The sequence below is a fragment of the Danio rerio genome, chromosome 13, assembly GCF_049306965.1.
Source record: "Danio rerio strain Tuebingen ecotype United States chromosome 13, GRCz12tu, whole genome shotgun sequence".
Classification (NCBI taxonomy): domain Eukaryota; kingdom Metazoa; phylum Chordata; class Actinopteri; order Cypriniformes; family Danionidae; genus Danio; species Danio rerio.
The window spans coordinates 37,192,449-37,220,151 of record NC_133188.1 but is presented as its reverse complement, the minus strand read 5'-3'; the positions used below and the strand labels follow the sequence as shown (position 1 = coordinate 37,220,151).

At 35.6% G+C, this 27,703-nt stretch overlaps 1 protein-coding gene and 1 long non-coding RNA gene across 3 annotated transcripts in view; both read right to left on the bottom strand.

The window, feature by feature from the left end:
* Positions 1–27,703, bottom strand: part of macrod2 (mono-ADP ribosylhydrolase 2) — an 862,720-nt gene that overhangs the window by 794,192 nt on the left and 40,825 nt on the right.
* On the bottom strand, positions 18,716–20,394 carry LOC141377031 (uncharacterized). Its single transcript, XR_012388823.1, has 2 exons — positions 20,282–20,394; positions 18,716–20,196 (listed from the first exon to the last, which is right to left on the bottom strand). It is a non-coding gene; the product is annotated as an uncharacterized lncRNA (long non-coding RNA).

Below are 27,703 nucleotides of genomic sequence, written 5' to 3'. Positions count from 1 at the left end.
CTTTCACTTTAACCATTTTTTGAACAAATTAGTAATGGGCCTAACGTTATCTGTGATAATGCATGCGATCATCCTTTCGTTATCACACATGTTTTTCACCTGGTTACTTGCTTAGTTATTTTTAATATGGTTTAATTATGCTTTTTTACTATAACATTGCTTTAATAGGAGAATACCTCTTCATTAATGTATAGTAAACTGGTGATTTGGGACTTATAGCCTGGACTATACGGTGTTTTAGATACATGATACATCTTTTTTATGTCAATTTTATGAACATTTTCATTAAATAAAATGTGTATGTATACAGCTATTTTTGCTTGTTTTGACATTTTTAAAAATTCCTGGCAAGGAAATAATTAGCTTGGTGTAACCAGAGAAAAATTTGGTAAAACCTTGGTGTTGAGTCCTGAAAAGCATATATATGATACAAGCAGTCCACATTTTATTATGTAAATACAAACTTTTATTTTGTATTCGATTAGCCGCAACTAATCATTAGAGAGCACTACACTGAAAAACAGATTCATTGGATTTACTAAATGTTTTTAAGGTAAGTGGTTGCAAACAATTTATATGGACTGAATTTAAACAAACAAATTATGTTGAATGTTACTAAATTTAATCAGTTTGTTTAAATTCAGCCATATAACTTGTTTGTAACCACTTACCTAAAAACATTCAGTAAATCCAATTATTTTATTTTTCAGTGTACAATTAATCGGTTAAACCAGACGTGAATTAATGCAGGTCAGTAAAAACAGAATAAAGGGCAAATGTGATATTATGATTCAGCCCCATTCATGGAAACAATGATCTATAAGATTGCCCGATAAGATATACATCCTACACAATGGACAGACCTTTAAAAAGTGGAGAAACCCTGTTACACACCCAAGGTGTTTACACCGGATGATTGGTGTTGCCAGCTCTAGCAGGTTTAGACCATCATCCTCCTATATTGTCCGAAGAAAAGCCTGCAGAACAAATTTTCCTGTGTTTCTCCGGGTTTTGTCCTGTTAGCATAATAGACATCAAGGGAATGAGAAGAACAGATGTGGCTCATTCAGCTTGGCATCTGCCTTTGCCAGCTTTACAGTAATCTCATTCTTGGGAACGTCAAGGTGACCACACCAGCCAGGAAGAGAAGGAACAATTCATACGGGATATACAATTCTATTTAGAGGAAACTGAGAACCTATGGCTTTCTCGTTACCATCAGTAAAGTCCAGGACTAAATTAACCTGGCTTTAGGTAGCAATCTGCAATCTCTTTAAATGCATAGAAAGTCTAAACAGAGCCATATAAACATGCACACTTCTAAAATCACAAATATACAAGGCTGCATTTTGTGAGCATTTTTCTTGCCAATCCAACTAAATTGCCTCCTACTTATTCTACTATATCCTTATACCTATAAAAGCTGAAAAGATGAAAACATATTTATAAAATTTAATATACATACCAGCATCCTGTACTTTAATGTTATAATATAAACATCTAAATGTATCCAAAATGCTTACAAAAAAGTCAAACATAATAAATTACTTATGACTGAGCGATGGCATCATTTGTTTTCTAAAGCCACAAATTCAAACAGTCATGTAAATGAGGGGCCATGCATCTTAATGCATCGTACTTAAAACACCACAGTTAAACTACTGACACAATGCCAGACCTAGGCTAGCGGTGGCCTTTAAAGCCTGAAACTGCACAAATGAGACTATCAGTTTTCATCCTGTGACAAATCAGTTCTGTTCGAATGCTCTCTGATTGTAAAAAAAACAACAACCTTGCTTGCCTTTGAATTCCAAAAGCCTAAAGAAAAGAAAGCAATGTCTGGTTAAGGAATACCAAATCAGTCCCAGTGTCAGAATATTTTACCACCACATTCATTAGCTCTATAAAAAGTAACAATTTTTATAGAGGTTATTTTTAAGTAAATTAATAAAATTGCACCTTAACTAAAAACCATTATTCAGGTGTGTTTCTAAGCAATGTGAAATATCATTAAAATGGCACTTATTGCTCATTATTATTAATATTTTTAAATAGTAAAATCCCCCCTGTTGAGGGAACTAAATCAGATGCTGACATCTGTAGAACTTAATGCAACCAGTGCCACCACTTTCACATGGTAAGTCTCACGCACCTCAATAAATAATTCAGAGATTTTACAGTATCAGCTTACAAGCGTCCAAATCTCTCCACAACAAATCCCTCAAAAGCACACATTCAGATTAAACAACAGTGTTTAGATTAAACACTCAACAGATTGGTAGCAGTGAATTAGGGATTTGAACAGCAGATCTATTGTATCAGCCAATTACTGCCAGCAGAAATCAGATTACAGAAGCTTCCGGCTTTGTTATTCAAATGAAATATGCATAATAGCTAGCTTGAAGAAATGTGTCCTGAATCACATAAAAGGCCAATATACTAATTTTAAAAGCTTTTCCCTTATTTTTTTATTAGTTGAACAATGTCTGAAGAAAAGCGAAAAATAACTCTGTGATGAATTTCATAAATACCTTGAAAAAAGCAATAAATTAAATTAATTAAATAAAATAAATAAAATGTGACTGGAAGGTTGTGGGTAGTAGACAAAAATTAACAGTTTAAAGTTTTCTTTTTATATCTTAAAAATGTTTTTGTTTCTTTTTTGTTTAGTTTTTTTTTAATAGTGTATATATAAAAATACATTTTCAAACTTAAAATTTGAAATATTTTTATGCCCATTTTCACAAGTATGTGTTCACAAGTATTGACCTTTTGTTCCAAGGTTGTCATTTAAACTGAAAACCGAGATCCCTTTGAGTGGTGTCAGGGACACAAGTTAACTAAAAAACAAATGTAAAAAGGGTTAATGGTTTGTTCATGCGAGTTCAAACCTGTTTAGTTATGATATAAAAAGAGGGTTATTCGTGTATCTAATACTCATTGTTCTACTGTTCTGTTGTGCTTTTTTTAGTTACTATGCTTGGGTTTAATGTTTCAGGGTTTTCATTTTTATTTTTTGTAGCTTGCCTTTGTTTTTTCATTTATTTATTTATTTATTTTTGTTGCTGATCTGTGCTTTTTTGTTTTGCTGCTGTTTTTAGCTTCTGATATTGTTTTTGGTTTAAGATTTCATTTGGTTTGTTAAGTTTTTTTTTTCATTTTATTGCACTTTGTTTTTTTATTGATATTAACAGCATTTTGCTTTAACGTAAGGTATAAAGTTACAATGTTTTGTTCTAGAAAAATATAGAATTTATAAGGAGGCCACAAAAAAAACTCTATGTAAAATAATTTTATAAAACTAGAACAGGAATTATATATCAATTAATAACTTCGGTATGTTTTGCAGTTAATAACAGGGTTATGCAACAAAGTAAACAGTGTCTCACTGCCCATTTTAAAATGCTGTTTAAAAGTTAAACACCTATTAATTCTTCAATTTTTAAATAACCTCCCTAAACACAGTATAATATAAATACAATCTTTATAAAGCACTGCAGACACATTACATCACACAGTCTCCCTCTATTTCTCTTTCTAGAATGTCTAGGCATTCAGTGTGGCCTCCTCCTGAGCAGTATGAACTGATCCTGTGATTATTCTCTGAGAGACTAATCCTCTGAGGCCCCCCCGTCCCCCTTCCCTTCTTCAGACGCACTCCACTGGACACACAATTCTCAACTACTCACCCCCAAAACTGTGAAAACTTGTCTCAACAAAAGACACTGAGGAATCCTCCCAAAACTCCCACCCCCACAAAAAAAAGAGAGAAAAATCATCAGTCCTCGATCTCCCCAGCATCTCCCGTCACACCTCAGGAAGCAAAGGAGCGGAAAGCAGGCGCATCCCAGGAATCCCGCTCAATATCCGCGGATTAGGGGCCAGGCCCCTCTCTGTGCCGTTCTCCTGGAGTCCTAACAGTCTCCGAACCCCACAAGGAAAAGACAATCAAATAAACTAAAGTTTAATCCTTTATGAGCTCATCGTCTTTAACTCCCCCGCAAAGCCTATAGCCAAAGTAGCCAAAACGAGAAAAGAAAGTGCAAAGATGTGCTTATAAAGACACGACTAAATAGTGCAACAGTAGCAAAGGACAGATTTTAGCCAACTCTGCTAAATATAGTGCAACACTGGCTTTTATGACAAAAAAGGACTCCCAAAAGACATTTACCTTTCTGGAATTCATGCCGCATCCTTACGGCAGGGAGCGGCAGCGCAAAATGCGTTAAGTTCATTTGCACATTTAGAGGTGAGAAGTAATCACATGCCATTCAAAGAGCTCAGGTTGTTTTTCCTATTGTTTGTTTGGCACTGCACTTACAAAACAATAATGCTAAATCATCTCACCTGGAAGTTATTCCTGGAGAAAACAAATATGAAAATGAAAAGTCAAAGCAACAAAGCAGCAAACCAAAGGAACGCTGGAATTCTCAGTATGCCTGAATTTCAACAAGGACTGTGATTGGTCTTTGATGGAAGTCTTCAAAAAAAGAATTCCTGTAATTTTGTGTGTGTAATTCCCAAACAGCAAATGCTACACTGATAAGGACATTGTGTCTTGAGAATTGGCTCTGACAATGGCCGCCATTATTGTCAATCTTTTTGTGTGGTTCCTATTTTTACCTCTCTCCAGGGAGTTGTATTAAGACGGGCGGATCTCAGAGCGGCAGAAACACCAGCATGGATGGAGCTGTTTATCTAGCAGAGGGGCAGATGAACAGACTGTGAAGGGCTTGTTTGGTAGTCCCAGAGGACTGCTGGGTAACGGCGGGCTCTCCTGTGGGAGAGAGTATTTCTGTGTGCGTGGCCTGGTGAAGGTTACAAGCTCTCCCTTGTTAGGCCTGCTGGGTTCTGAAGGCCTCGTCTTCGGGGCTCCTCCATCGTATGGCTGATTCCTGCATCTACGACCAGCTGTGAAAATACGAGCGCCACCCATGTTGAGCAGAGAGAGCTGATTCTTCCACTAGTGACACCCTCCCGTGTGACAGAAATGTTTCAGAAGCCATCTGTGAGAGCTGTGCACATGGAGAAAAAGTCTGACTAATGCTGAATTTATGGTCATGACCTAGCACAACACGTTTTTGGTCATGCTGCGTATTCCTTGAACAAATCATTTGTGAGGAAAAAATAAATAAATAAAGCAACAATCTTTGGGTTTGCATTTTAAAGACAAAAGCAAATTGATGCTCAAAACAGATTTTACTTCTGTTATATAACGTATTTTACACCAGACTTTCATAAAGGGAAATTGGATGGGTGGGGGTGGACAGTTTTTGTGGGGTATTTTAACACCTGCAGATTGTTTGCTTTGTTCCAAAGTGGGTTTCAATTGTTACAATATTGCAATTCCTTTTTGGTTTGATGTGCTTTTACAAAGCAGCGTTTCTGAACAGACCAAAAAATGAATTAAAATGGCAGGCTCCCAGTCTCAGCACACATTTATGTTACTAAATTTCACTTATATTAGTTATCTGTCAGCATGGATCAACAACAGATTTGTAGGCTTATTGTGGTTTTCTTTGTAGTGGTTAATTCTTACTTTATCATTTTGACCTTGAATCAAACATTGGTGTGTATTATTTTTCTACAGTCTGAAATATGTTAGTCTGACCAAATTTCAGTTAGGCTTTTGATGTTGTTGTTTTTCTCCAGGTTAACTCACCATTCATTTTAAGAGGCATTAGTAAAACAAACACTGCTGTTTTTCATACAACATTCTTTATAACTCATCATTCACTATGTAAAGACTGGATTTGAGGTCATATTTTTAGATTACTCCAGAGTTAAGTCTAAAGCAGGCCAAAACCAGAGAGTACAAGCAATATCAGACAAATATGAATGTTATTCAGAGCATTTTTGCAATATTCATTTGCCTAAACAAAACGAAAAGTATAGAAGAAAACAAAAGCAAAATTATAAACCTTTTATGACACCAATTAAATTACATTTATTTGATTAAAAATATACTAAAAGTAAATAATATTAAATAATATTATAATAACATTATTCTATAATAAAACTAATAATAAATGATCAAATTATAATATATATATATATATATATATATATATATATATATATATATATATATATATATATATATATATATAAATAAATGTACAATATTATATAATGCTATGTATTTTAGTAAGTAATAAAAATTCGGTGGCCAAATATTAGGTAGATCTCTAATATCAACACACTTTTAGATTAAATTGTTGCACATTTCTGCTGTGTGATTGACTCTTAGATCTATACAGAGTAGAAAAGTCCAGAGCTTATCATTCACATATCATATTATGGACATATAGTTGAAGTCAGAAATATTAAATGTCCTGAATTATTATCCCCCATTTATTTTCTTCCCCAATACAGAGAAGATTTTTTTTCAACACATTTCTAAACATAACAGTTTTAATAACTCATTTCTAATAACTTATATATTTAATCTTTGCCATGATGACAATAAAAGATATTTTACTAGATATTTTTCAAGATACTGATACAGCTTAAACTGGGTTAATTAGGTTAACTAGGCAGGTTAGACTAATTAGGCAAATTATAAAATAAGGCTCAAAATATTTATAGCTTAAAACTTAATAATCTTGACCACAAAATGATTTAAAAAAATCAAAGCTGCTTTTATTCTAGCCAAAATAAAACAAATAAGACTTTCTCCGGAAGAAAAGAATATTATCAGACATACTGAAAAACGTCCTTGCTTTGTTAAACATAATTTAGGAAACATTTTTAAAAAGTAAAAAAAAAATTCAAAGAGGGTTTAACAGTTCTGATTTCAATTATAAATTCAAATCGCAATTTGATATCATTAATCGGCTCAGCCCTATTTAGTACTACATGCTATCTATTCTAACATCAAAAATTTGTTTGGGGAAAATATTAATTGTAAATAACAAATACTTTAAAACATTACAAAAGCCTTTATTTTTATGGTTGATTTGAAATGAATAAGCCTTTGATGGCAAAATACATAATCTAAATGGTAGCTAAAACATTTAAAAAATTTTTTTTTTTTGCAGACACTATTTACTTTATTATTTCGGATCTAGTCAAGCTGAATAAAAGCATTTAAGTCTGATTTAAGTGTTGAAAAGCTCTAAACATTCAGCTCACCTTTCTCAGGAAGTTTGTGCAATCTTCCGTCATTTTGTCTGGAATGAAGCTTTGGCTATTTTCGGATCGTCTGAGGATCCCAGCATACTGTTTAATTAAAGCTTTTGTCAGGCACTCTGTAATCTCCATTCAGCCACATCACCTGCATATATTGTTTAGACTTACAGGCCGGCATCCTGTTTATGTACTCTACCGTGGTTTACTTCTCTGCATCCTTTTGCAAAGGATTTGTGGGATACAACAAACAATAAGCTTGAGACACAATTTTGTGAAGAAAAATGTGAGTGGTGCTTGCCAGCGCAAAAGCCGCTGCCACAATGTTTGGATTTTGTGGGTGGTTGCCCAGGCATTGCCATGAGGTTGCGAAGGTGTTCAAAGTGGATTTATCATGTTGCTATGTGGTTGCTATGAGGTTCTGGCTAATTTCTAAGTGCTTGCTTGCGTGTCCAAATCCACCTACGACTCCAGGTCTCTAGAAATGGCTCTGTTCTGTCTTTCAATTCAGAATTTGGATTTTACGGTGAATACAAAGCAAAAAAAAAAACACATGATTCCAGTCATCGCTCTTGTTAGTAAAAAAAATTAGCATGGGATGAGTTAGACATCATTGCTTCATATTTTGGCCCAAAGAGATGAACAGCTGAAAGTTCGTCACCATTTACCCTTCACCTGAAAAATGTTGAAAACAGTTACTAGTATATTATGCGTTTACTACTGTGGTAGATAATGGTTGACAGTTTTTAACATTACTTTAAATATCTTCTTTTGTGTTACACAGAAAAAAAAAAGAATTTAAAAAAGGCTTGGAACCACTTGAGGTAGAGTTAAAAGTGAGTAAATTTTTTTTATTTTTGGGTGATTTTGGGTAAAATTTTCTTTTTAATGATTTTGAACCTACATTCATATGGTGGTAGAAGACATTCATACGCAAGTAGAATACATACAAAGTCAACGTAAATGTCCATAAAGCAGGCAGCGCCATTCTAGTAGAATGAGGGAGGGAAAAAAAATTAAAAAAAAAAATAATAATTATATATATATATATATATATATATATATATATATATATATATATATATATTTTTTTTTTTTTTTTTTTTTTTTTTTTTTTTACTTTTAGGAAAGTTTTTGTGAGGCAAAAAACATCTAAATAAAATGGATGTTGATGATCCAAAAACATCCAAAGTAAAAGTCAACACAAATATGCAAATAAAGCAGGCGGTGCCTAAAATAATGTGTAATGTGTGACGTAATTGGCACAAATGCTCATTTAATCTTCTGTGCAACTTCAAAATATCATTGTTTCTAAAAACTCGAGAGGAAAGTTAATATAATAATAATACTTACCTTAGTAAGCACAACTAATGAAATGCATTAGAATAAGAATTTACTGTATGTCTAAAACAGTAGAAGCCTAGACCCATGAAGTCATTGTTCAGAAATCCACTCAAGCTAAATAATCATGTATGTAAATCTGACCACAGAGAATAAGGCATCTCTACTCCCACTACCTAGAGTGATAATAAAGCAGAAGAGGCAGAAGAAAAAGAAATTGAGATGTTAGCAGTGTGGTTCATAGCTGGCCCAAAGGAGATGGAGGACATGCGAGTCCCTTGGGTGGACACATAGGTCTCGATGGAGAGCTGGAACAGGAGATCAGAGAGGGGAAAGGCATATAGTGGATCAGACGAGCATGAAATACAATTCAATAAAGAGTGCTCAGAAGGACGTCTACACAGGTATAATGTGATGTTTTTAAATTGAAGTGAAGAGGTTTATTGGCAGATAGATCAGTGAGACGGATGCGAGTTACGTTTTCTCATCTTCTTTGAGTTATTGAGGGTCTCTGAAACTACAAACTCTCATTCCCTGTTTGCTTCTTTCATTCAATTTTTAACCAAATACAGCTCACCAAAAATAAAAATGATCATCATTTACTTATATTATACATTTCTGAACCACATACAATTCAATATATGAATATTATCATGACCATTCCTTGATTTTATTTAAATCAGAAGCCTCTTTGTGTCTATAGTGACCTTAAGCTTAAGAAAAGAGAGATAAAAAGATCAAATTATGTTTTACAGATAAAAAAGGAATAATTATAATCACCATAATCATTAATCATGATCATTATTATTACCTTAACGACAAAAAGTGCACCATGATTCAGTCTTTCTAACAGTGTTTCTGTCTTATCCTGACCATATAGTAAATATAATTGACATCATTTCCATACACCCAAAGTAGCAGCAACAACTACAATGTTCTTTAAAAAGCATGCAGCTTTATTTATTAACTAGAGTGCCAGAGGTTACATACAGTAGCTTTTACAGAATTGATTTTTCAAAGCCTAAATTATTCATTCACTCATTCATCATTCAGTTCTGATGCAACAATAGTTAAGTTATATCAGGTCGTAGCAGGGCTTATGAGTGCTTGTGCTTGTAATTTAATAACAAGAAAAAAAGTAGGAGCACAGTCAAATATAAAGGATCATGATCAACTTGTTTTTCTTAATACATGTAATATTTAAGTGGAGTACATAAATATTAACATGCATATGTTGTTTGCTAAATGATATTAGTAAGTCAGTCCTGCTACTGGGAATGATCTACAAACCTTGGAAACGAAAAATTATATTTAGTTGAATTGCATTAGAAATGTTTACAATTACAGCGATGGTTTAAATACTATGTTTTTATTACCATAGGATTATTACGGCTTTATTACAAAATATGTTAACTTCGTGCACAATTGAGTTATTTGGAAAACTACATGATTAAAAATCATTCAAAATTACATTAGTTATGTTTCCATCCAAAAATGCAAATGAACTTTACAAAACTGGAATATTACATAAAAGACATGTGAATAAAGGAGTGTCCAACGAGCATCCAAAGAGAACAAAATAGTCATACTGATAAACTGGCGCAAAATATCAACAGTAAAAATTGTATTTGCTGTGGTAGGAGAAGCTGTATGAATCTTTTCTTTATTTAATAAATGACTTGCACCTCAGAAGAGATTGCTGAAAGGAATGCGTGGTGGCATTTGAAGCACAGAAGTTCTTTACAGTTCTGAAGGTATTTATCAATATAGTAAATACTGAAATGGTTAAGGCATTTTACAATGACCAAAACAACATTTTAGATTTTTTACAATGTGCTCAGCCTGCCGATTTGTCCATTTACACACATTTTTATGTCTTATATGATCTCACATGATCTCTTATAACCACAATTACATGACTTTTTTTAATGTGCATACTGGAATTTGTTCGGTAGAAGTGTTTCCGTGGTTTATGTGCATCTATATCAAATAAAAAATTTTCTTACTCAGTTATGCACATACATTTTTAATGCACATCTTGGCATTTCCATCAAACGATTTTTTTTATGCACATATCTAAAATGTGCATAAAAATAAGTGGATGGAAATGTAGCTACTGTTTGTTTGTTTTTTTACACTAAAACAGTTACTGGCAGATTCTCCCTAAAGCAGCATAGGTGAATGTCCATAACCTAGCTAATTTTACCAAGCTACATTTGTCAAGTAAATTGACAAATTTCATCATAACACAAGTCAACAAAGACACTGCTACATTTAGGCACCTCTAAGTTGACTGCAATAAGCCATCACTCATATTAATCATAGCTTACACTACAAGCATAATGTTAATGTTGTGTATTTGGGCATTGTATTATTTTTATATATTACTTATTTAAATAACAGTATGCACGTTCTGATTAGGTCAGTTGCTCTGTAGGGCCATTAAAAAAATTATATTAAAATTCAATAAATAAAAAAAATCAGCCACAAGAGTAATTCTCCGTCAGAATTGCAGGACAAGTGCAACTAAACGAAGACACAGCGTTGACTTTGAGTGAACTCTTCCTTTAAATCTCCCAAGAAGTTTTTCAACTTAACTTTACAGAATGAAGCCAGTCCATAGAAGTCTTTATCTGCAGAAGGTGGTTTTAATAGTTGCTAAAGGTAAGTTGCCAGTCTGTCTTGACCCAAATCCACTGACTCACTAAGCTACGAAGAACGAGAAAGAGAGAAAAATATAAGAGAGAGAGTGAGGGAGAAGATGAAAGCGTGCAAGCTGGAAAGAAGGAGTGGGTTAGAGAAAAAGAGACAGACGTGATCTTTCATGGCAGACGGTTGAACCTTCCCCCTCGGCAGAGTTTAGCAGAGGACCTGGCACTGTGCGATAGGCAGTATTCAGTCCTGGCTCTTTTCTCGTCCACCCATTTGATTCATTATTACGCCACCTTGACACATTGGCAAGAGCCTAGTGCCGACTGAAACAGAGCCACACTAATGGGAAGGAGGGCCATCTCCATTACAGAAAACGTGGCCAAATCCTGACAGAAACATACTTGGGCATTCATTATTCATCGCACAATCTTTTCATTGCCTAAACAACAGTAGGAATTTCTTTAAAATTTCTGTGATGTGAACAGAGAAGACATTTCCGCTGATTAAAACACACTGCATTTAAAACATTTACTTAGCAGAGGCTTTTATCCAAAGCAACTTATAAGTGAAGAATACTATCAGACAAGTGACTGACCACAAATTTGGCCAATGTTCAATGTAACATGTTAAGATACAGAATAATATTCGATGCTTAATCCAGCATATAAAAGTTATACCAAGAAAGGTTTAAACACGGCGCCTGTCACTTGCTGTATTATTTCAAAAAGCATCAGCTAAAGCCTACATTTCTCAAGACATGACATCAAAAACGTATTCTTCTGAGAGCGGAGTGGCAGGGAGCAGGGCAGAGCGCCTATCAAAGCTGTTCTATCATGCATGGCAGACTCTGCTCTAATCCTATTCGCATCTCATTGGTTGGCCGGCCATAGAGAGGACAAGATGAGAGCTTTGTAGGACCCCAGGCTAAAATGCTGGCTGAAGATATTGCCTGCAAGGCTGATGGACTGGGGAGAACTTTGTAATGCCTGCCGTTCTCACCATATGTGGAAAAGTAATCGCATCCTTTGATCTTAAAAGTTGGACTACATGTGAGGTGTTCAATGCCATCAGTTAGCTCAGATTTGCTCAGTAAAATAACTTGGTTGTTACTTTGCTAGAAATAATATTATAAATAAATAAATAAATAAATAAATAAATAAATAAATAAATATATATATATATATATATATATATATATATATATATATATATATATATATATATATATATATATATAAAATATATATATATATACACATTTTAATTGAATTTAAAATGAAATACATATTTCATGTGTAAATCATATTTTAATTTCCCCATAACAAAGCATAATGTGCTGTACATTACAAACATTACAAAAGGTGCAGTATGCAGGTTTGACACCCAGTGATTGAACTAGGTATTGCATTTCTGAATTAAAACACATGCAAGCGTAGGTTAGCAGATTGAGGACCAACAGGAGCAAGCCTGACTATCAAGTCTAAAGGCTAATTTAAAAAGAGTTCTAAGCAATGGCACGTGATAGAAGGAATATTTTCCATATTAAAAGGAGTTTTTGTCCTAACCAATATCTGGAATTTATATTTAAGAAACGGCCTCTATTTTTTGCAGCTTACTTTATGACAATAATCACCTCAGGTACACCTTATGTGCTTCATTCAGTGTTAAATGATAACAATGCGAGTTTAAATGCCATTTTACATGAAATTTATTGCCATACTACTGAAAGCAGCAGCAGATAGTTCACCTCAGATCTTGAAAATAAAGTAAACTGTTTGAAATTACACTTTAGAACTGTGAAATAATGCAAACCAACACATATGAGTGTTTCAGCATGTACATTTAATAATGTACATTATTATTACCCAGGGTGCTGAAATATAATTGGTTTAAATAAAAAACAAAAAACAGAGCTTTCCGGCATGTAACGCCCATTTTCAAAGCAGAATTTCTGACTTTAGCATTGTTTTTTAGATAAACAAGCATGTTTACTTAGCATGTTTCCTAAATATCTGTAAACATATAATGGTATTTTCATGCTTTAGAAGAGTCAGAACTTACATACAGCACCTTTAAGAAAACCCAAAACAAGCCATTTGATGCATTTTAAATGCTAAACATGAAAAAAAAATAATGTTACATACTATTGTTCAAAGGTTTAGCATGAAAAACATTATTAATATTATTATTATTATTATTATTATTATTATTATTATTATTATTAAGCAAGGATGTATTAAATTGGAAAAATGACAATGAAGATTTATTTAATCTGGAGCCCATTTTTAGTTATTCTTTAAAAACTTCACATGGATCAAAAAGTCCAGGAAAAAATTACTTAAATAAAAAAAAAAGTCATTGCCTGCACTTCTATCGTTTCCACCATCCACAAATCTCCTATCGCTAATCTTTCAGATAAAAAGATGAACACATGCTCTCGTGATTACAGTAAACCCTCATCTCAAAACAAACAGCCACAAAGAGCCTCTTACACATTTTGATATTGTGTCTGGTTACATCCCAGCAAAACTGCTTTGAAAAATGATTGTTATTTCCTGCCATAAACCATCATGGAAGTAGAAGCACGAAAGATACCAGATTTTCCACTTTGAGAAGTTGACACTTGTGTTTGATCTTTTAAGCTTTCGAATTCAGGTGGTGCGAAACAGTTGGCGTCATACATGCGGGTACTTTTACACGCCCATATCCATTAGTGGTTATTTACATTCCAGTAGGGCTGCTGTAGGTGTAACTCAAGTCGAAGAGTGGTAGATGCATTAAAAGCATCCCTTGGATAAGCCAATAGAAAAATCTCTTGTCCCAGAGCAAGGCAGCAACCTGAACGTAAAGTGTTTTGTCAGTAAATAAACAAAAGTTAGTCAGCAACAAAGTTCTCTCATTTTCCCTATTTTCTTCTACACTATTGTGGCCGCAAGTATGATTTGACAATGGGTGGAGAGGCATATCGCTAGCCAAATTAAGCACTTCCAGTACCATGGAGTATTATATGGCAGACTCGCACAGCACAATATCATTATTGATTCCTCTCTAGCCCTCCAACTCCCCGTTCCCGCTTGCTGGAAAAATAACTTAATTACCTTTCTGATGAAGCTCTGCCTGTATACAGACAGACACCTCATGCAAGGGAAAACCATTTCCATGACAACCTACCTGAAAAATGCTGTCTTTTATAACAGAGATTAAAACCTTTGTCAGAGTTAAGTATTCCATCTCTCAGATCCAATAGAATTAGTATGTGAAGTGTAATAAAAAGGGTGGGGAGGGAGACAGAGGTATCGGATGAAGTAAATGGAGCTTCTCGCTTTCTCCAGCACCTTGGACATGAGAAGAAAACACACGGAAGACTGCCAAAAGCTGCTAAATCTATTAATAAACTGATATGATTACTTTGGAAAGGGGCGACCTAAACCTACACCATTTGAAACGCACATCTAAGTCGTGAAAAGCGAATAATAACTCTGCCATGAACCAGCCAAGAAAATGTCACATGTGAAACTCTGTAATATCAGACTATGAATATTATTTAAAGCTAGACTGTGGGGGAGTGGGGTGGAATAAGATTCTCTTCCTGCCATTGTTCGGACTGACCGCGGATTAATCCTCCCATCAGAGCAAGTCAAATGTAATTACTGCCCACTCTTTCAGAATAGAGTTGGTGGCTGATCGCGCACTTAGATTTCCAGCAGGTCAATTTGTCTAAACCCTTCTTAAGTGTCTATGCTCTGTAAGCTCTCTGTACAGGTGCTGAGGATATTGGACTTTCTTTAACCTCTAACAAAACTGCTAGACCACAAATTAGTTTTCTTAAAAACGCAATTTCACAAAAGACTATGTAATGCTGCATGTTGCAACAACAGAATTTAATTCGTTTCATTAAAAAAATTGTTCTATAATACACCCTTTTTACCAAGTCGAGAAATTATTTTTTTTAATTTCAACTCGTAATTATTATTTTTTTGTGTTTTTTTACATTTATGTTTCAGTTTTGTCCAATTTCCCGGGGCACAAGCTGCAGTGTTCTCGTAGCAAGAAAAGTCAATAAATAATTATAAATATTATTATATATTGTTTTTTTGATAAATGAAACTTCTATTTTATGACTTACTTAATACACTTTACTTTTATATGTAGACAACAAATCTGGTCACTTGCATAGTGGTCACAACAACAATTTGAATGATTTAATAAAATTACTAAAATGTACTAAACAGTTGTACTGTAACAACTAAACAGTTGTAACAGATTACAAATCTCACGGTTTGCATCACACCATGGATTTTGCATTTTGAGTCACGGATCGGACCATTTTTCGAATTAGCCACAAAAAAAAGAAGAAAAAAAAAAGGAGACGACAAATGTCAATTGCTTTCTATTTATACAAAAATATAACTGCAAAAAACACTGGTTTTAACAAACAGAACTTAGAACCCGTAATTTTAATAAAAATAAAAATCAAAGAACCAGCTGAAAAAAGAAAAATATTCAATATGAAAACTGATCTTTGCTACTGTTGTTGATTAAGCAAAATAAAGAAATCTAGCATCTTGTACAGCATCATATTTATTTTCAATGAATGATTCAACAACTCACATAAAACGTTCCAATAAACTGTGATTTTAATCTTTACCATAAACATCAATGTTCATATCTGAACTGTTCTCCCAGTACTTCTGTGTTATTTTATTGTTTATAACAAACTGAAAAAGTGTAAAAACTGAATTTCTTGATCAAACGCAGATTTTAAATGCAGCGTTTTAAAGAATTAATGAACATATGCAAATCACTATCATTTATCATTCATGCTGCGCAGATTTGAATTGAGATCACAATCTTTTAATGTGTAATTGTGCAGCTTTACACAATGCATTATTGCAAGCTAAATGAACAGTGACAGAAAAATCATTTAGGTCCCACCATAACTTTTTCCGTCATCATTATATTTTACAGGGAGGCCAAAATGCTTTCCTACACATGATTTTAATGACGTGGGAGGCGATCTCTCTGCAATTTTCATAAATGTTGATTAACCTACAAGTTCAAAAAAGTTTTGTGCATTTCAAACTGTGGGTTGTGATCTGTCCGAGTCACAAAATCAACCTTAATCTGTTACACCCCTACTAAACAATTAAATTATTATTTATTTTCTATTCTGCTGAGTTTTTAAGTTTCGTTTTTTCCATATTCACTCATTTTTATGTTAATGAATGTATACGTTGTCACAAAATTATTGCTTTTAGTACCCTCAAAGTGCTAACAACAAAATCCTGAACAATTAGATTATCAAAATAAGTAACATAATTAACCATTCCGACCTGTCAAGAAACAGTTTCTTTTTTGCTGCTAATTATCAGCAGTTTGAATAGTTTGCATTGGAATACCTTGAATTGTGATTTATCTGCCAATTATTTACTCATCAGCGGGCACTTCAAAAACACAACACGTATCGCATTTAATCAGCGTGCGCTTCAGTCCTACAACGTGCAATTATGTCAACCTTCTCAGGAAAAATTGCTCATTATATTCTGACACAGCATTTTGAGAATGCTCTTTAAGTAAATGGAGAGATAGAGGCAGCACGCTTCACAGACAAAAAGAACTTCCTTCAAGTTGAGTGTGCCAACTCTATCCATGTGACAAAAAAATGACTTCTCTTTGCCAGACGATGAGCAAAAAGAAAGATGAAAGAAAAGGACAAAATGGAAAGGTGGAAGGCACGGTGTCTCACTAAACGTAGTGATTGAAGCAGGTTTTAGAGCACTGTCAGATAATAGGATCAGATTGCAGAGGCGTGTGAGGTGCTTGCAATTTCGCCCTCCTCCCTCCCCCAGGACCACATACAGAGGCTCCCTACAATTACTTTAAACAGCCTCTGATGAGAGGGAAAAAAGCAACATTTAGATTCATTAACATCGCTACCATGCTACTTTTCTATGATTATTGAATGTCGCCACAGACCAGAGAAGGGGGAAAAAAGAACAAAACAAAAAAAAAATCATCACAATTACAGAAAATTACAAGTCTATGTCTGAATAATGGCATTAATTTTCTGAGTTGAATAGAGTCTCCAAAAAAAATTTAAGAAAAAGATTTTTTTTTTTCCATTTGAAAAAAACTTTTTCCTCTGATAAAGGTAATTTAGAGCAGGTTTTCGGGATATAATGAGGGAGGAGACTTCACTTTACACAAAAAAAGGTGTCTTGCATTGATTTCAGCGGAAGAAAGAAGCGACAGCCTTTTATACGTAGCTAAAAATTGTGTGTAAAAATAAGTGACAAAATTCCTTTATTTCCACTAGGATATCGAATAAAATCACAGGTCATTTAGCAAAAGCTGAGCACTGGTCATTACACTTGAAGTTAGAAGATGAGAGCCAAAATAAAAATCGCCTCATTCCTTGTCATAGTGTATTCTGGAAAGCACTATGACAAATGGAGTAATACAACTCTAACTAAAATGGCCATAGGCAGTATTCCAAAGTTCCCCCATGCTGTCATATTTACAGTTCTGGTCTATGCAATATATTTTTGCTTTTGTGCACATTTAGGTTAGACTTAACTCACAAGTTTAATGGGCCACTGCAATTTTCAGTCAATTGAGGTATTACTGACTGAACCGCCAATCGAAGTAGTCATACTTGATTCGAAAGATCCTAAAAAAGCAGCAGAGCCTGCAATGAGCATTAAACGGGCAGGTCAATACGTTCCGTCTGGGACCATTACCCAATCAGGACGGGATGTGCAGCTCTGCTTGAAAGAGGGAACACGGAAGACTTATCAGCGGCCTTGAGAATAAATCTCACTGGAAGGAGAATAAATGGGTGCCTTCATTTGCAGAGCCTGGAGAAATAGCACCTGCTGTAATCTCACCCCTTTCTAATTTAGCCGAGCAAGGTAACAGGACAGAGGAATGGGTGCAAATTGTGCTGTTGCTGGGTAGGAGTGTGTTGGCAAGGGATTCAATAGGCAACATTCCATTGTTGATGAAAATGTGCCCATGTTGAGAATTAAAAACCTTTCTTACACCTTTCTTACAGCATAACTGTTATTAACAAGCTTCTGAATAAAGAGTTGGTGTGACCTGATTACACTGTGATGCTCAAAAGTAAATCATTGAGATATTGATTCTTAAAATTCTTATTTTACTATGTCATTGTTGTCTTTTAAGAAGTTCTTTTTAATATGGTAAAGTACAATTAGTGTAGTGGATCTATTTAGTTTATTTAATTGGTGGAAGTTTCTTGAAAATATAGTTGAAGTATTTTCAACGTATTGACTTTGTCTTGCTTTGTCTTGTGAGATATTCAAGTCATATTGGCAGACATTTCAGAATCGGCCATCATATACACATTTTAATGTTATCAATAGCCCTCTCACAGTGATACTGGTAAAAAAAAAATCTGGAAAATTTCCAAAACAACTTTATCAGTAAATACACATACAAGGATGTTCCAGAATTTTTCTGGAAAAGACCATTCACACATCCTTTCCAAAATACTGGTCAATTCTGACATCATTAACTAGAAATGGCCTCTAAATGGCTGCGCTTGCATTTGTAAACGTAAAAGTGGTCGGGCTTTTGTTGATGATTTCACTTTTATTTAAAGCTTTAGCATTCATGTAGCTGCTTTTGTCCAAGAGACGTCCAAAGGCAGAAGCAAGAACCACAGCTAAATGTTTACACGTTTGCAACATTACAAATTCTTTGGATGAATAAGTATTGTGAACAACTTTGATGAAAACATATGGTGGAACACTTTCGCATGTCGAGATGTACATAATGTGTATTTGTTGGTGCTCACCACATGTTCTGATTGGCTGGAGTACACGTCTCACGTCAGCGCGTACTTACGGAACAAATATACCAGTATTTTCAAAAAGGGCCTGTTCACACATGATCCCTTAGCAGAAAATTGCCAGTAATTTTCAGGAAAAGTCTATATGTTTAAAAGGGGGTATTATCAGCTTGACTGATTATCAGCCTAAAAATAAATTATCAAATTATACATAATTTTTGAATAAAAGCTGCTGTCCAATATATATTTTGGCGTGTGAGATCAGGCTCTATAGGATTTTATTTACTAGCCTAAAGCACAGGTTTTCAGTTATTGATATTGGCCAAAATGTCCATACAGTGTTTACATCAATTGAATGTGTCTGGTCAATGGCATGACCCATGGAATCCTCAGCATGACCGAGGGATAAAGAAAAGGTTGAAAAACACAGAATACCCTGGGCCTAGATAATTCTGGACTCTGAATAGTGGTGTGGAGGCTGGACATCCTTGGGAATAAAAGATTTCTCTTATTGCATAAGGTGATGAATTCTCTTGTGTAGATCCACAGGCATTGACGGCTATACTTCAATGAACTATAATCAGAGAAGAGTTAGGACACAGTTTAGAATAGACAGCACAAAGAAACTGTGTGGGTGAGGTTAGCGTACTTTCAGTGAGGCTATAAGCACTATACCCTTTATATTGTCACAGAAACTTTGAGTCTGCGAGGGTATTATCCATCCAGACAGATCATAAGCAAGCACAGTTCTGGAAGATGACTGTAAATTAACGCTCATTTGAAAATGTATGCAAATGTATGCAGATTTTTCCAGCACCTCGCTCCTTTTGTTTTTAAACCTTTGCTCTTCAAATACTGCAGGCAGACAACAGCACGCAACTTAAAATTCATGCAGCACAAGTGGTTCAGCATTGGCCTTTCCAGGAAAACCTTTCACTTCGCTTCAGCAGATTCAGCTTTGGCTGCAGCCAGGATGACTTGACATTTGTCACCCAGGTGTGGATTTTACACTCTTTCAAGAGAGATTATTCCTCTGTCACTCACAGTGGCGTTGTGCCATAATCCGCAGCCGCGAGTTGACTGACATCAACATTCTTCTACTGTTATTTGGTTGCATGATTGCACGCAGCTAATGCATGACGGATCGTGTAAGAAGTGGGATTGTGGAGGCTCTGGTGTCTCTTCAACAAAAGATGAAAGACTTCTTCTACTGTGATCCCTCAGGGATGGTCTCAAAGGTCGTATCCTCGGCGGCCTCTGGGCTAAAGGGTCAAGAAAGCAATCATGATTATTGATGACAAATTACTAGTTTCGTTAAAGCCGATGCTTTCAAGCTCGTCTCCTCACGTCCATCAATGCCTGCTTCAATCGCTCCATCGGTTTCTCTCCCATTCCCATCACCAGACTTGCAGCTGTTCTACCATGTGATTGACAAGTGGCCAAAGAGAGAGAGGGAGTAGCTGAGAAAAGAAAAGAAATGTGTGAGCACTAGCCCGTGCATATGAAACCCACTCACAAGCCTTTGGGTTTTTCATCGAGTGCAGGCAGCATGAAAGCTCATCCACGCCTACGGTCCAAACTCGCAGCTAATAAGCAGCCCTTCTGAGCTCGACTCGCACTGTCCCCGCTGAGCAAATCGATCAGAACGCGGCCCTTCTCCTACTATGCAAGTGATGGTAGCAAGTATTTACATAGAGCGAAAGAGAGCCCTATTCCTCCTCTTTTGTCCTACGCTTAAAAAGAAAGACTGGCTCTCAAACATATGGCCCAAACCCCAAGAGTTGAACCAAACTAAGTCAGGACAAAAAGCTGGGACACTCCCTCACATGCTGCTCCGAGCACTCACAAAAGAGGGCCATGAAAACAAAGAATATACCTGTGAAAGTAAATAAGATACTTAAATCCTGAAGCTGAACAGGAGATTTGTACCATCTGCAGCACACATGCTTCCAAGGCCTGCAACAAAGGACAATTTGTGTAGGAGAGGATTCAGTCCAGGGATCAAGATAACCAAGCTAAACCACAAGCGTTTTGGAGGTGAAATTAAAGAGTGGACGAGATAAGAGACCAGAGTTCTTCAAGCCAGTCAACTGTGCCTGTAGTAAGCAACTGGACTCCATATTGAAGCGCTGGCCAGGAAGAGTGACTGTATTTGCAAATGCACTTTGAGCAACCAAGACTGCACAAAATGTAACTATTTTTCATTGGATTTCAGTTAATGTAAGGCAACAATTCCTCTCTACAGACCACACAAATGTCTGTCGGAAATCATAACACTCCACTCTCTGCACAGGACTTGCTCAGATGTCACTCCTCACCTTTAAGCAATATGTTCAACCAAGTAATGTTGCTTGATTTTGAGTGACAGTTCTATTTTATACCTGTTAATTTCATAACAATCACCTAATACTAAACAGAAGTTCAAATAGCCCAGTATAACCTTTCCATCAAGCCTGTTTGTTTAAGATTTCAAGTTTAAAAAGGCTTTCCCCTGTAATTTCACATACTGAAGATCAAATAACTCCATTAAACTAGTTGTCTACTACAGACTCAACTTTCAATTATTAAAACTGTTTACTCCCTCAATTAAAAAAACAGTTCAGAATTAATAAAAGACGTTTTGCTTGTTTTGTTTGACACAAATATCCTCATACACTCAGAAATAGAGGTACGAGAGCAGTCACATAAGCAGTACATTTTCAAAAGATACATATTTGTAGCTGAAGGGTCCATTTTGGTACCTCAAAGGTACATTTTAGGTGCATTTGGCTACTAATATGTACCTCAAGGTACTACTTATAGGTACAAATATGCATCTTTTGAAAAGGTACTGCCCCAGTGACAGCTCCTGTACCTTTATTTCTTAGGGCGTATGACCCCATGTGAGTTTATTTTAGTCAAATTGAAAATCTAAAAATAAAAGAGAATTTAAACACACAAAAAAAATGTACTATCATTGCTTGTGCTAACAGAGTTCCTCAACAAGACGGCAACCCAACTTCAGCATTCTTATTTGCGACTACTGGAAAGTTGACAAGTTTCGTGCAGATTGCAAACCAGCAGACTCAATGGCAACGGAAGAGATTACATCATGCCACATCCTAAATGACTGGTAGTAGGTGGATAGTTTCCAGAGGAAGGAGATGAGACCTGAAGAGGAGGAAGAAAAAATATAGTTCAGGGGTGCTGGGGTGTAATCACTAGCTCCCAGACCCCAACTGAATGCACGTCAGCTTTAGTTCCGCAAACTTCAGACCACATCTGTCAAAAAAAAAGAAAAAGGGAAAAAAAAAAAAAAAAAAAAAAGTTATCCCTCCATGTCACGCTCGATCAGAGCCCTGAAATTTGCTCATTCTCCTCAGCTAATGAAACCAGCTCTCTTCCACACCCCTCCCCGCATCAGACTCTCTCAGTCTGAGTAGAGCAGGCATGCGGGCTGCCGTGTTCATTACCAGAACACAGGAGTCGCCACAAAGGCCGCCATGCTGAGGACACAATGGGATGTGGAGGAAGCCAGGCTTGCCCAGAGTCAGGGCTGTGTGCAATTTTACTCTATTATCCCTACGCCCGTAGCCACAGGGGCGATGCAGTCCTCTCTTTGATTCCTCTCCATCCCCCCTCCAACTTTCCATCTCCTTCATTCCCCAAGAAAGACACAGCTGTCCCTTCTTTCTCTACTCTCAGATGTATTAACACCTACAGAGATAAGGCGGATGAGGGATGGGGGGGCGACCGTTCGGTGATGATCCAGGCATGCAGCGCACTGCACGTGAACAACAAGCTGTTACCATAGAGAAATCTGCGACCGACGCTGGCTGTGCGAAGAACGACTTAACCTGAGCGCTCGGGATAGATAGGCTGATCTGAAGTGCAAAGAGCAGTAGGACAGGGATTGACTTAATTGATTAGGTGATCTTGAGAACAATAGCCCAGACTGATCTTTCTACTGCAGAAGAGACTCGTTCTAAGCACTTTTGATGGATCTGGCATTGATCTGATTGATCAGAAATGACAGGTGAGAGGGTCAATTGAGTGTTCAATGAATATTTAATCATGCCTCTGTATTGTTTTGGCCAGAAGGACAGAACTGCAGTTAAGGAGAGATCGATGTTCCTAAGATCGCTGAGGGCTAAGCTGAGTGTCGAACAAAAGCCACCGTCTTACAAATTTATATGACCTTCAATATTTCGCTGCTGAAACCTAAAGTGTTTTACTCATAAGCCCTTCATTTAATCCGGCCACTTTCTTCTGTGACCTGCATTTTAAGGTCTTCATCCACACCCTGCAACAAACCAGAATCACTACTATTACTGCCATCAGACCTCAAATAAAATTATTCCCTATGGCCTCCTGGGTGCAAAAGAAAAGATTTGCTCTGTCATTATCAGGGGAGAATAAGCCCAGCAGCTCCCCTGCTTTGAGATGTGGTTTAACCCAAGGCCTAACAATAGATTCAGGAGAAAGCAGAGACTTAAGTCACTAAAAGGGAGACGACGAGGACAACAGAACCCCTCTAAATCCATCTTCAGCACAACACCGGTGGGCATGTTTGTCTACTAAATGAATTTTGAGCTTTTCCCAGGGCTGGGGGTGGCACTAACCAGTTTGGAACAAAGAATAATAATAAAAAAAATTTAAAACACTTCAAATAATACAAACGTATTGGAATAATTAAATAAACTAAAAATAACCAACCAAGTGATGCAACAAGTTTCCAGAAAGACGTAACTTCTAACTTTATGCGGAAGGGGTCAAATAAAATAAAAACAATATAAATTGTATTAATATATTAAATAATGAAAACAACAAAACTAATATTAAGAACAATATTGTAACTGAAAATGATCATGTATTTTTTCTTGTTTGTTTAATTATTATTTTATTTATTTATAGCCACATCAGGAAATTCTCACAGCAAGACCAAAGCAGATACTAACATATTACATAATATTAATGATGCTACTACTACTACTTAAACTACTTACTAGTAACTACTACTACTAAACTCTTTTACTTGGTAGAACCGGTGCCCCCAAGTTGTTAAATTATTGTTATTTTGTTTATTTATTGCCACATCAGGAAATTCTCATGGCAAGATCAAAGCAGATACTAACATTTTACATGACATTAAATGATGCTTCTACTACTACTACTACTACTACTACTACTACTACTTACCTATTTTACTTGGTAGAACCGGTGCTCCCAACATGTTTAATTATTATTTTGTTTATTTATTGCCACATTAGGAAATTATCACAGCAAAATCAAAGCAGATACCAACTTATTAAATAATATTAATGATGCTTCTACTACTACTTCTACTACTACTACTACTACTACTACTACTACTACTACTACTACTACTACTACTACTACTCTTTAGAACTGGTGCTCCCAACTTATTCAATTTTGGTGGGTGCTCCTAAATTGAGCGCCACTGCAAACTGTATATAAATAGATTTATAGTATTTGAAAGCAATATCAATCAGGACTTACAAAAACCAGAAAAAAATAAACTATCTAATTCTGTAGTTACTTATTTATATTTGCGTAATAATTCTAAAATGAATGTTTAATAATTATCGAATGACAACAATACTAACAACAAATTCCATTTCTCATTATCATGCTGCCTTGAATGTGCTTAAATGGGAGTTATCTCTTATAAAAAGTCGTACTGTTACATTATTAAAAATAAATGTTTTGCAGCAAATAAAAATGCAATGCAGTATAGAAAATACTTTTTGCTCTATTGTTTTTATATGTAAATTTAATAAACAAAAAATATGCTACAAAATGTAAACGTAGGATTATAATAAATCACTCAATTTAAAACGCTTCACGTTTTCACAATTGATTATGATTTTTTGATTGTGTCTGTCTTGTGATATGCATTTTTTTGTAATATGTAACTCTGTCCTATGCTGTCTGCCTTAACCTAGACTCCCTGGTTTGATTATGATTATTAGAACTAATAAAAACAGTAGTAGTAGTAGTAGTAGTAGTAGTAGTAGCAGCAGCAATCAACTTACAAATTAACTGTTTACAAATTAAAAAGTTAAGAAAAAAAAATTCTCCTTGCATATATCCTCAAATGATGTTGATGCACACACATATAAACTAAGGCTGAATGTCTGAACAGGCTCAAACTGCTCCACTCAAAGACTGTTTGAGACATCACCTAGATTATATCACTGATATCCATTTTCAGAAGGGGCCATTGCTTGGTCTACAGGGACAGTGAGACGGCGGTGAGGGGGGCCAGGACTGCACAGATAAGAATCGCTTTTGTCTCGGAGTGATGACCTTAGTCTGTGGGTCAGCTTGAAGGGGAAAGACTAGTGTGAGAGAGATTTCTCGTGTGAGGAGTGTGTTGTGAAGAGAGCTGTGGTGTTCTGGGGAGCGGTTTCAGGTTGCCACCAGGAGTAGAAGGGGCTGGTGTTAATTGGAAACTTGAAGGTCCTTTGTAAATCATTTCTCTGGGCTACGCCTCTTCCCCAGGTTCATCCACCCTTGACGACAGGAGGGCGACACCTGCCCCCCATAACAGCTGCCGGAGAGGCTAATCGAGACTTGAGCTCTGTAGGCTCAGGTATTGTGTCGTATAAAAGTTTCACACACAAGAAAAGACCCCAGAATGGGCTCTATAGAACCAAAAAGAGCTGAAGGTACTGAAGAAAATAAAGACAGGTAGAGTCGACTTGAGGTAGAACTTGCTTAAATGTACATTTAATACACAGTTGAAGGCAGAACTATTACCCTTTGTGAAATTGATTCTTTTTCAAATATTTCCAAAGTGCTGTTTAATGAAGAGAAGTCTTTTCCAGCACATTTTTTTAAACAGAATTATTTTGAAAACTAATGTCTAATAACCAATTTTTTTCGTCTGTGCTATAATGATTGCTTTGCTAGCTATTTTGCGAGATACTAAATAGGGATGCTTATAATGACTTACCGTTGTCCGAAAGGATGCTATTAACTGATTAATGGTATCAAAAATTTTTATTATTTTATATTATCTTATTTATTATATAGAATATTGCTGGTTACAGTTTGACACTGACGAGTTGTAGCCAAACCAGCGCTGATTGCCGCTGTCCTGGATCAAAGTCATAAAAACCTCAGTTTATTTGCACAATTGGAGAAAGAAGCCTCAAAAAAATTAACCTTTTTTGAAATGTGTGTGCTTTAGAAACAAGCCGGCCACAAATCGGAGCATCAGGCTTTTCTCTCCATCAAAACACGCTTCGGCACCACTCAATCAAAACAAATAGGCTATAGCTGTGACAATTTAAAATGTACCAACCAACCAAACTTTTTTCTTTTTGGAAAATTACAGTTATCAAAAGTTCTTATAAAATATCATGACAAGGAAAAACAGCCTATGCTGGTTCTTAAAAAGGATTCAGTCAGTGTTTTCATTTTGTAAATCCAAATTTGTCATTTCTTTTATTCTTTATTTTTTTCATTGCTGTTGGAAACACTGGATTAAGATGTTCTGTTAATAATCTGTTTGCATGTTAAAATCAGCATTTTAAAATGCAATATTTAATGTGTCAAACAAAAAAGATGTAAAAAATTTTTTAGTAAATAATACTTTAATATTAATCTGGCCAGTTAATGGTTAATATTCAGTTATTGAATGGCGGTTGTCAGTTAGCAAAATTAACTTAAATTAGCATCCCAAATACTAAAGATAGTATTCAGTTTAAAGTGTAATTTATTGGCTTAACTTGTTATTGTTAAACAAGTTATTGGACGAGGTTTGACATTAACGAATCCAAAAAAAAAACATTCACCTTAAAAAGTATTTTAAGAACATGTTTATTTCAGCCAAACTAAAAGAAATAAGACTTTCTACAGAAGAAAAATAAAATTTTCTTGCTCCGTTAAACATCACTTGGGAAATATTAGAAAAAGAATGAAAATGTCCCAGAAAGGCTAATCCTTTTGCCTTCAATTGTACCGCAGCTATTTTGAAGACACTACATAATGATATGTACCCTAAAAATATCTCCCACATGTGAAACAGACTAGTAAGGGATAGTGTATGCAGACTAATAAACACACAGTCCACTCGTGCCTCCACACCAGGGCTCATGGAGAGCCATAACTGAGGTTGGAGTGAAAGTGAAGGTCATGAAAGCAGCGTTGGCACAGAAATAGTTATTACTGCTTGGCAATCTCCTTTACTTCTGCCATTTATAAGCACAAGAGTGAAGGAAATGCTCATTTTTACTCTCCAGCTTTGCGGAATAAAAAAAAAAAAAAAACACATAGGTGGTCTGTGAAATAAAAGTCATGACATTTAATCTCACATTGCTGTGTTTAATACTACATTTAAGCCTCTTCCAGCTATCGTAATGGACGTTTCTGAAAAAAACACAAGCAAACGCAGAGTAAAAAGTGAGTAATAAGAGCCTATAAGTGGCTGTTAAAATCAACTAGGCAGGATTGGTGCTCCATTTTGAGGGAGAGGGGATATTCCTCAGTGCCTGGGACTGCTCATTTATAAAATATGCAGGCTTGGCCGTGGCAACGCTGTAAACTGCCCGTTTGCTCGTTTAACAATGTCTGGGGAGAGAAGCTATCAGGTATTCATCTTCCGCCTCGCGCTCTTTTTTTTTTTTTTTTCACAGGGCCCAGGCTCCAAAGACAAGCCTAGCAGTCATAAATGCATATATGAATGAATAAAATCTCCAGTCAGTCAACACCTCTTCCTGCAAATGGCAATTTATCCGTGAGAAATGTCTTTTGAAGTCAGGG